This window comes from Lynx rufus, unplaced genomic scaffold, assembly GCF_022079265.1.
Source record: "Lynx rufus isolate CCGP_SWC_20201006 ecotype Redwood Valley unplaced genomic scaffold, mLynRuf1.p SCAF_8, whole genome shotgun sequence".
Taxonomy (NCBI): Eukaryota; Metazoa; Chordata; class Mammalia; order Carnivora; family Felidae; genus Lynx; species Lynx rufus.
The window spans coordinates 113,648,114-113,659,307 of NW_025814896.1; the positions used below are offsets into that span (position 1 = coordinate 113,648,114).

The 11,194-nt window shown below is 40.6% G+C and overlaps 1 protein-coding gene across 3 annotated transcripts in view; it reads right to left on the bottom strand.

Moving 5' to 3' along the window:
• Positions 1-3,717, bottom strand: part of RASGRP3 (RAS guanyl releasing protein 3) — a 76,086-nt gene extending 72,369 nt beyond the window's left edge. For 2 of the 3 annotated variants that reach the window (XM_047068719.1, XM_047068717.1), the window contains exon 1: positions 3,478-3,717. The gene's annotated coding sequence lies outside the window, so the exon portion shown is untranslated. The remainder of the gene's footprint in view (positions 1-3,477) is intronic. The other variant, XM_047068718.1, reaches the window with a different exon arrangement.
• Between the last annotated feature and the right edge of the window lie 7,477 nt (positions 3,718-11,194).

The following is an 11,194-nucleotide window of genomic DNA, read 5'->3' on the forward strand; positions in this document are numbered from 1 at the left end:
GCTCTGGAGTATACCTTACAGACTCTGCAGTGATTCTGAGTCTGTCTCATGTGTCTCTTGTATAAATAACCCACTGGACTATGCCAACTGCCATGAAAATAAGCCAGTCCCACCAAGGACTGGAGGTAATTTCCAGTGGTTCTGTTTTAGCAGACTATATTGCTGATTTCTCTGGAGTTGGGCTTAGTTTTAGAAGCATCAGTAGGTGAGAAGTCGATTAAAAATTCCCCCTTCTTGCTATACGGAGCTTGATCTTCAGAATGTGTAATCTTGTCATATAAAAGCCTTGAAAAAACATTGACCACTTTCTCAAAGACATCCATGACTGGTCTACGTACTTAATTCTCCTCCTGATTAAGCAAAGGACCCTTCTGCTACATGTGCATTACTCAGTGCTCTTTCTTATCACCAGCCCTAATTTTGACATTGAACCACATGGAGGAATATGGAGAGCCAAATGAAATTTTGAGATTTTTTTAAGATTTCTTTAAAGTTTGGTCTCTGGCTGATGAGCCAGAGAAGCTGCAGGTTCATGGCCTGCAAGCATGGCGACCATACGCAGGTCGGGGAAGTGTGCAGAGAAAAGCACACCTCTCCTCCCTCACCTCGGTGTCCCAGCCTACCGTCTCCCCTCACAGCTCAGAACAAATGGAGCAAACAAAAGGAGTACATTGCTTCTGTTCATGAACAACCACCCCCTACTTGGACAACCAACGTTCCAGGTTGAACAACAATGTACAGGTCTGCCTCATAGTTTTATCACCACCAAGCCAGCTATTTGGTGTGGGGTACAGGTGGAGTGGCTGTCCTCCAAAGGAAAGGAGTGACAGGAAAAGCTGAGAGAAAAGGCCAGAAAGGGCAACAAGAGTGGTGTATTCCAGGGTAATCATAAAGCTCAAACTTGCTGTTCTGACCAATGCGGGAGCCATCACTGAACTACTCTCAGAGAGAAAAACAGGCTGCAGGTCAGTGACCCTGCACAGCCCGGGCTTGGACTGTCACAAGGGGAAACCTCGCCCTTCCTGCCAGGGACCGTTCGAAAGAGCCTTAACACACGTTGTGTGTCTAATTGTATTGCACTGAAACATTCTCATTTGCATCCCGTTAAGCATGTCATTAAGCATTAAGCTTTTAAGTTTAAATGTGTGGAATTAGTGTATGTGTTCCACGTTAAGTCTTTTAATGTGTGCAGTTTCCGGTGTCCGTTCCAGGAGCCAATTGGGTCTGTGCTACATATTGCCCAGCTAAGGGGGTCCCCAAGCTTCAATCTCTTTGCCTATAAAACTGGAATAATAATATATAGCACATAGACTTACTCTGAAGATTATAAGAAAATAAATACATTTGCTTAGCACATCATTTGGCAAAGTGCTCAATAAATTCAAGTTATAATTATCAGTGTTAATGTTATAATAATATAATAATCCTGGCAGAAGCCTCTAGCCCTCTTTCCTGGCTCTGCGACTAACACTTTGACCCAGACACATTGGTTAGAATTTTCTCAACTCTGAAATGCGCTCAATTGCACACTCTAAAATTCCTATCCAGATCTGAAAGTCTTTGACCCTATGGACATACTACCTACATGTAAAATAATTATTTATTATTCTGTTGATATTTTGAAAGTCAAGATATCATTGGATTTTTCAAAATAGTCTGTGGGCCTTCAAAATATCAGCACTTGAATAATTCCGAAGGCTGTTCTAGAGATAGCCAGTGAGACCCTCCATTTTACTGAAGGGGTCTCTATTATTCTGGAGAAATCAACTTCACCTCATAGTTCTTTTCCAATAGACTCGCAGTAAAAGTGAAACTATAGCAGCAGCAAACTCCCTAAAAAAGTGGCCCAGTGGGTAGCTAGGGCCCTGTAGTCAAATAGGGAAGTCACTGGGCCATGTGGCCACAGGCTAAATCAAGGACTTCACACAAACGTCATTAAAAGAAATGGCGGAGTTAGAAATAACTTTTTGTCTCATTGAACACTCTGAGTCTTGTCGAATCTTTTCCATTTTATGGGAAAGAAGGGGAGAAACTTCCCAGCGCCAGACTAGCCACTTTCTCGGAGGGTCATCCGAAAGTGCTTCCACCCCAGATCTTTGGCCAGTGTGCTACTCCAGACCAAGTGTGTTGAGGAAAACTGCAGCGGGACCAGCATGCCCCAGGTCATTTCCAGTCTGCCCTCCACATACCAGGGCAGGGAGGTGGGGCGGGGAGAGCTGTGTTCCATCCAGGCAGGGGGCGGAAATTGCAAGAAAACCGGACAGCCTGTGCATAGCTGACAATCCATCCGTCACCTGGAGAAGCAAACACACTTCAGGGTGCCCTGTGCTCCTCACAAGCAAAATAACTGTTTGGTAAGAATTCAAATCAAAACAACCTACTCCCCTTCCCCCCACCTTCCTTAATGTCCAGGCAATCCAGAAAAAGGAACTGATTTGGTTATCTCGCTCAATGCTCTGATTCAGAGACCTGTCACTTCCAGAGGTTTACCTCATCCATTACGGGTGCTGTCCTCTCCCTTTCCCCTTTTCCTTTCTGAAACATTCTGGCTGGTGACTACCCCAGAAGGACAAAAGTCTCCAAACAACACATCCATTCCAGCATAATGCCTGCTCTGTGCTCTCCTAAGAGCAAGCCCCAGCACCACTGAATGAACCTGAGAAAGAAGAGATCTCAGCTATTTGGAAGCCCTCCCCTTCGCCCCCAGAGTTGATAATCAACTTCAGGTAACATTTTTTAATAATCCAGGCAAGAGGAAGGACACTGAGCATCATCAAAACACTAACTTTCCTTCATCTAAAGTAAGGAAGACCAGGGGTGACTAAAAAATTCAGCGTCAAAGCAACGAAGTTGAAAAAGCTCGTTCAAGAGAAGAGCTAGAAAATATGTCTTTGATGAGTTATGAAGCTTGCCTGAAACCCAAACATGCTTTCTAATCTAAATCTCAATATTATTTTGTTAGTTTTCTATATTGCAGATTGTTATGCATTGTTAAATGAAAGAGTTTTCAAAGTTGAGTAGAAATGGTCAAGTCGGACATACAAGTTTCTCAAAACACTATTTTGCAAGCTTCGACGGTAAAAATTGATTAAAATCAAACCTAGTCATCAATTCACTTTAATACACTCTCCACCTCATAATCTCAAACTTGACTTTGAACCTAAATACCACGGATCATGAACATCCCAGACACCAGGAAATCAACTTGCTGTTTTCCTAGATAGGAATCAAGCAGTATGCCTCATTCACACTTTAAGTCAGAAAACATTGCTGCAAATGACAGGTTCAAAAAAAAAAAAATCAGTAAAAATACAAATGGCTATTGCCAACAGACAACACAAATAACACAAATAATATACCTCCTTTAGTGCCAGAGGGAAACCAAAATCAAAATTAAAAATTGTCAGTGCCTTACAAAACGCACACACACACACACACACACACACACACACACGAAAAAGTTCTCCAGTTACTTACTGGGGCGGTTCTGTCGCCTAGTCCTCACATCAGCACCCTGCCTGTCCAGCTGCCAAATGCAGGAGCATGCCGCAAGCAGCTGTTTCCTCCAAGCTGGGGCTCTGTCTCTTAACCAGTCACATGCGCCTCCTGATAAATACTGCCGCCTGTGCCAGGAGGTCAGAAACTGAAGATCATTATTCTCCTAATTCGCAAACCTCATAACCCCTGAGCTGGCTCAGCCGTTTCATTAGCACGCAGGGCAGGACATTCCACCGTTTGTTTTCTTTTAGTGGCAAACCCCAAACATCTGATAAGTCACCCTGGAGGGCAGGTCACTGCAAGTGGAAAGTTGATGGGGGTGGGGTAGGGCGTGGGGTGGGGAGGCTGGCAGTCCCTGTGCTCTGCCCTCTCACTCAGGTCTTCACTGGGGCTCTAGAACAGCAAGAAAGGAAGCACAGAACGGCCCAGCAGGTGGAAACGGTGCTGCGTCCCAGGTGCCCCCGGAATACAGCAAAGCAGTGCTCCATCTTGGTTTCGTTTTCTCCGCATCCTGGGCTCACTTTGGTGGTAGAGCTGTTAACAAGGCAGCCTGTTCTGAGGAAAGCAGACTGTCTAAGAATGCTTAAGTTTAACTGCAAAGGCCAGGGCTGCTGTGCCAAGTGATGCTGAGGGGCAGACGTGTGAGGGTTAATGGAGAATATCAGAAACAGCTTCGTCTAGACAGCCATTGGAAACGACTGCAGGTAGCTTAAGACCAAACCTCCGCACATTCTAGTTATCTGTTGGATTGTATCAACGTTCGGGGGCACAGCAGAGCCATTGAGATGATCAGCCAGGGAATCAGAGAGGAAACAGAAATGATCACAAAATGTACAAGCCATTTTAAAGATGTGCTGCTGCCCCCTTTGGCGCAAGGAAGTTGAACCAACGTGCTGTTTCCTGTGCTGCTCACGAAGGTGCCAGACCATCTGGGCACCTAGCTGAATTCAGACCTCTCACCTTAGCAGATTTCCCCACCCCGTCCTCTTCATCTTCCTCTCCGAGGAAAGCCTGCGGACTATCTGACTTTGGGTAGCGCCTGACTTATTGCTATAGTAAGAGTGACACTTTCTAAGATCAGAGCCCAAGCAGGGCAGAATGGAGATACGGCAGGGAGTCAGCTCATTTGGCAAAATGAACATCCAAAAAAGATTTTAAAAGGTTAAAATGCCCCAGGGGATTTCTGAACCATAATGAGCCTGTTAAACTGTCAACCTTGATTTTTAATAAGTGAGCTCTTACTCAATAGAGGAGTTTATGTGGGAAATCTTTCATATGCGGGTTTTGTCTCATAATTATTTACAGAATTAAACCAGAAGTTCCCTCCATGCAGAGGACAGAGTGTTTTTCCAGAATAACAAAGACCAAAACTCCTCAGGCTTGCCAATTTTTCAGGGGACTAATTTGCTACCAACATGTGAATGCCCAAAGTGTAAATCCAGAAATTTTTTGCAAGCCTCAAAACAATCCCCTGTAGTTCAAAGTTAGTAATAAACTACAGATATCAAAATACAGTGCGCTAAAATATGTCACGTTCATAAAACTTTCTCCTCGTGTGACAATCATTAATCAGACACAGAAAAGGAGGCTTATTGAAGATGTGAAATGTTATTTTGATCTACTTATTGGAAACTTTTGTGACCTTATGGCATCCATCAATCACTTTATTTGCAACTAACAGTGTTATTCTGATGGTCTATTGCATACCACATAGTTAATGAGACAGAGACTTCTGGAAAATCCTTCAAAAAATAGTCTCAGGGTGCCTAGGTGGCTCAGTCAGTTGAGCATACCACTCAGCTCAGGTCATGATCTCACGGTTCATGAGTTCAAGCCCCGCATCGGGCCGGCTGCTGTCAGCACAGAGCCAGCTTCAGATCCTCTGTCCCCCCTCTCTCTGTCCCTCCCTTACTCATGCTCTCTCTCTCTCAAAAATAAATAAAACATTAGAGAGAGAGAGAGAGAGAGAGAGAGAAACAGCCTCAAGAAAGGCAAGCATAAAAGTTCTCTCATTTCTATGAGAAGAAGGGACGGACCCCAAATCGTACATATAAAGTGAACTGTCAGTGCAGAACAAGACCCTGGACCCTTCTGACAATATCCAGCAGTATAACTGAGGTTCCACAAACACACTCAGCCTTGCAAAGAAATGGGGAGACCCCACCTCTCTGCCCCAAATGCCTATGGGTACCAATCATCTCCTTCAACTAAAAAAAAAGAGCCCTCCTTCCATCAAAGGCCATCAGCCCTCGGGCTTTGTGTCTCACCCTGGGACCCCTACCTGTTCAGGATCCTTTGGCCAACAATCATGCCTTCTCTCCCTGTCCACTCACCTTCCTCATTAACCAAATATGTTCACATTATTTTTACGTCTTAAAAGCCATTTGTTTTGATCCTTTGCTCCTTTCATTGTTGCCCTAACCCGCTCATTCCCTTCACAGCTAAGCTTCTGGAGAAACACCTCGTGCCTCCATCATCTTCACGAGCCATTTACATTGAGATCTGCTTATAGTCTGGCTTCTTTCTCCCAACTTTACTGAAACTGCTTTCCCCTAGTCACCAAAGACTGATGCTACTGGACACATTTTTGCTTTTATCTTACTTGACCTCTCAGCTGCACTTAACCTAAGTGGCCAAGAATTCCCAAATGTGTCCTCTTGTGGCTTCTGCAACATTTCACTTCGACCTCCTTCAGCCTCCTGTGTGGACTCTTCTAATACCTGCCGCCCTCACATGTGAAAATCCCCTCTTTTCTTCCTGTTTCCTAACAGTTTTTACATGTCTTAATTTATTACTGAATGATGACAGCGGTTTCCTAGTTAATTGTCTGGCCTCCAAAAGTCTGCCTCTGACCTTAACTAATTCATTTATTTTTTTACACTTTCGTGCTGAAAGCTTCCCCAAAACCATGGTAGAATCGTAGGCATCTTTGCATTCCCAGAAGCTGTGATAGGGTTCAAGCCCTTCTTTTGTAAATTCTGCTACCATTGCATTTCTTTGTCTGTGTCAAATTAGGTCTTAATGTATCTATGTCCCATCCAAACTTTGACAACCTTAAAGAAAGCTTGTGACTTGTTCATTTTATATCCTGCGGTGCCTAATACCATGCCTGACTCTTGCAGGAGACACATAGCTGAAACAATGCTGACTGAATAAATGAATGATTAAAGAGAAAGGTCTTCTGTTTATTCCGCTCAGAAAAGATATGAGAAAAGTTTACAAAAACCAATTTTATATTAGGCCACCCAAAAATTGTAAGTGATTTGCGCCCAAAAGAAATTATTTTCACCACAATCTATGACCAGACTGGAATAAAACTATAATATAATTGCAAAAGTATAAGTCAAAAAAGAGCAAAGCTCTTGGAAAAATTATATAACTCTTCTTTCAAAAAATAATGCATTGGGGGGTGCCCGGGTGGCTCAGTTGGTTAAGCATCCAACTTTGGCTCAGGTCACAATCTCATGGTTGGTGGGTTTGAGCCCCTAGTAGGGCTCTGTGCTGACAGCCCAGAGCCTGAAGCCTACTCCAGATGCTGTGTGTGTCTCTCTCTCTGCCCCTCTCCTGCTTACTCTCTCTCTCTCTCTCTCTCTCTCTCTCTCCCTCTCCCAAAGATAAACATTAAAAAAATGGAAAAATCAGTGATTGAGAAAAAACAAAAAGGCAATTATCAAATGCTTAGAAGTTTTCAGTAATGAGAATACCACACCAAATATTGTAAGTAGAGCCAAAAGAGTTAATTAGAAGAAAACTAACTCAAAAAGCTGAAAAACAACAGATCAATAATCATGGAACAATGTAAAAGGTATTGAGAAATTGTTCCCGAGGAAAGTTTTTAGTCCAAATTATTTACACAATCAAGTTCTCCCTGAGTTTCAAGCCACAGATAATTTCCTGGCTGTATAAAATGTTCAAATGTGCAAAAGTAACAGAAATCTAACATAATACCCCTGATGTAAAAACAAACAAACTGATTAATAATGGAAACCACAGACGAACCTCACATATAAACATAGTTTACCATAGAGATGTGAATAATCTCAATATTTAAGATGCCATGATAGGAAAAAGTCTTGGAATTAGCACAGTAGGTACTCTTGAAAAGACTTTTGATAAAATTCAATATCAGTTTTTTTTTTAATTAATGAAATGGAGTTAGGACGATTTTTCCTGGCATGATCAAGATTACCCCAAACCAAACACAGGCATCATACCTCATGGGGTAGTCCTAGAGGTATTAACGGTAAAATGAGGAACAAAAAACGATGCTCATTGTCACTAGTATCTTTTAGCACTATTCTGGACATTCAAGCCAAGACAACTAGACAACAACAACAACAACAACAAAACTAAAGAACTATGAGAAAGCAAGAGACAAAATTATCTAACTTGCATATGTTATAATCCCTTAATAGATTCAACTTCTAAAACTGTTTTAAATAATTAGAAATGTCAGTGAGGTGAACAGTCACAAAATAAAATTAATTGAGTGCCCCACATAATAGCCTAAAACTGTTAGAAAACATCAGGAAAAAAAAAATCTTATTCACAATAGCAACAATAATAACAAAATTTCTAGGAAAAACAAGAAAAATGAAGAATATATAAAGAAATGTATGAAACTCTACTGAAAAAATAAAAAAACATTTCAATAAATGGATCATTATACAATTTTCCAGGACTGGAAGACTCAACATTGTACGGGTGTCGATTCTCCTCTATTTAATTTATAAATGTAATTACAGTTAGATTAAAATGCCAGAAATTTTAAAAAAACAGATCAAAAAGAAAGCCTGAAGTTTATTTGAAAGAAAAAAACCTGAAAAATTTTTTTAAAAGAGAAGTTTATAAAACAACAGTGAGTGGGGGGTACTGGGTATTAAGTAGGCTGAAAACATCAAGAATTAGAAGTTTGGGACACCTGCACGGCTCAGTCAGTTAAGTGTCCCACTCTTGATTTCAGCTCAGGTCATTATCTCCGCTCAGGTCATGATCTCATGATTAGTGGGTTTGAGCCCCATGTGGGACTCTGCACTGACAGTGAGGAACCTGCTTGGAATTCTCTCTCTCTCTCTCTCTCTCTCTCTCTCTCTCTCTCTCTCTCTCTTTCTCTCTGCCCCTCCCCCACTTGTGTGCGCACACTCTCTCTCTCTCAAAATAAATAAATAAACTAAAAAAAAAAAAGGATTAAAGATTTGATTCTGTTGCTAAAAGAGGCAGAGCAATGAAACAGAACAGAAAGCCAGAAAATATAAATACAAGTACTATATTAAAATGTTTGTTGGGGTGCCTGGATGACTCAATCGGTTAGGCGTCTGACTTTGGCTCAGGTCATGATCTCAGTTCATGAGTTCAACTCCGCATTGGGCTCTGTGCTGACAGCTCGGAGCCTGGAGCCTGCTTCAGATTCTATGTCTCCCTCTCTCTCTGCCCCTCCCCTGCTCAGGCTCTCTCTCTCTCTCTCAAAAATGAAAAAAAATATATTAAAAAAATAAAATGTTTATTTGTTAAATATGATATTTAAACCCAGTGGGAAAAAAATGGATTATTTAATAGCTGGTTGAATAATTAAGTATTAGGAAAAATTAAAGATGCAATTATTACCTCACACCATATACAAAGTAAATGCCTAGTTGGGCAAAAGAGCTAAATGTGAAAATAAGACCACACACAGATTTAAAGAAAATCATGTGATTGTTTTTATAATCTGAAAATTATTTTAATCATGGTTAAATACTTTTATCATGAAAATTGTTTTATTTTAATTATGATCACAAAAGCTGAAGCCAATTAAAAAAGTTTTAAATATTTAAATAACTAAAATGTAAAATTTATGTATGTCAAAAATAACCCTACTATAAACAAAATTAAATCACAAATGACAGAATGAGATTAAAACATGAAACCTGTATGGTAAAGGGTTAATGGCCTTAACATATAAGTAGTGTTTATAATTAACAACTTGGCAAAGAATATGATAAAGACTTTACAAGTGGGGCGCCTGGGTGGGTCAGTCGGTTGAGTGTTCAACTTCGGCTCAGGTCATGATCTCATAGTTTGTGAGTTTGAGCCCCATCAGGCACTGTGCTGACAGCTCGGGGCCTGGAGCCTGCTTCGGATTCTGTGTCTCTCTCTCTCTCTCTGCCCCTCCCCTGCTCATGCTCTGTCTCTCTCTCTCTCTCAAAAATAAATAAACATTAAAAAAAAGACTTTACAAGTAAAGAAATATATTGGGGCACCTGGGTGGCTCAGTCGGTTAAGCATTCGACTTCAGCTCAGGTCATGATTTCTCTGTTCATGGGTTCGAGCCCTGCATTGGGCTCTGCTGACACCTCAGAACCTATTCGAGATTCTCTCTCTCTCTCTTTCTCTCCTTTCTGCCCTCCCCCACTTTCAGTTTCTTTCTCTCTCAAAATAAATAAATTTTAAAAAAAGAATCTCTTTTCAAGTAAAGAAATAGAAACGACCAGTACAAATAAAAATCAGCTTCCTAAAATGGAGTACAAATTAAATAAATGATAGGATACTATTTAGTATTTCTAAACATAACAAAGATTAAAAAATCAATAATTCCCAATGCTGGCAGGAGGTTTTGGAAAATGGCACCTTTATACTCTGGGGGCAAGAGTATAAATTGGTACCAGCTGTAAGAAAGATAACTTTGTGATATGTAGCAAAAGCTTTTTAAAATATGTATACCCTTTAATTCATCAGTTCCTGTCCTAGAAATATATCCCTAGGAAATAATATTGATTTTCATATGTGCAGGAATGTTTCTCACAGCATTGTTTATACTAGTGAAAAATTAGAAACAATCTGTGTACCAAAAATAGTTGAATAAATTACTATACATTTGTAAGATTTAGCACTACACAATCATTATAAAGTAATGTTGTTGCAGTATATTAACACAGAAAAATATTCAGCATAGATTAAGCGGAAAACACAAGATATAAAACAGTTTATTCAGTATGATCTCATTTTTCTAAAAAAACCATGTGAACATATGTAAAAGTCTGAAATGTTATACAGCGGACATTTGAACCACACAGGGGTGAGGGGTGCCAACCCCCCATGCAGTCGAAAATCCTTATTTAACTTTTGACTGCCCCAAACCTTAATGACTAATAGACTTCTGTTGACTGGAAGCCTTTCTCATAACATAAACAGCCAATTAACACATATTTTGCATTGTAGATGCATTATATACTGTATTCTTACCATAAAGTAAGCTAGAGAAAAGAAAATGCTATTAAGAAAATAATAAAGAAAATACATTTAGAGTGCTGTATTTATTGATAAAAATCCACATGCAAGTGGGTTCAAACCTGTGTTGTTCAAGGGTCAACTATATATCAAGTTTTTAATAGTGATTATCTTTGGGAACTGGGGTCAGTGTTTTCCAACCCCTTTGCACTTATCACCTTTTTTCTACTGTTTCTGTTATAAATGTGTATCAGTTATTCATTTTTAATTTTTTTAACGTTTTTTCATTATTTACAGAGAGAGAGAGAGAGACAGCACGAGGGGGGAGGCTCAGAGAGAGAGGGAGACACAGAATCCGAAGCTGGCTCCAGGCTCTGAGCCATCAGCACAGAGCCTGACATAGGGCTAGAACCCATGGAACCTGAGCCGAACTCGGACGCTCAACTGACTAAGTCACCGAGGCACCCCCCGTTGTTCATTTTTAAATGAC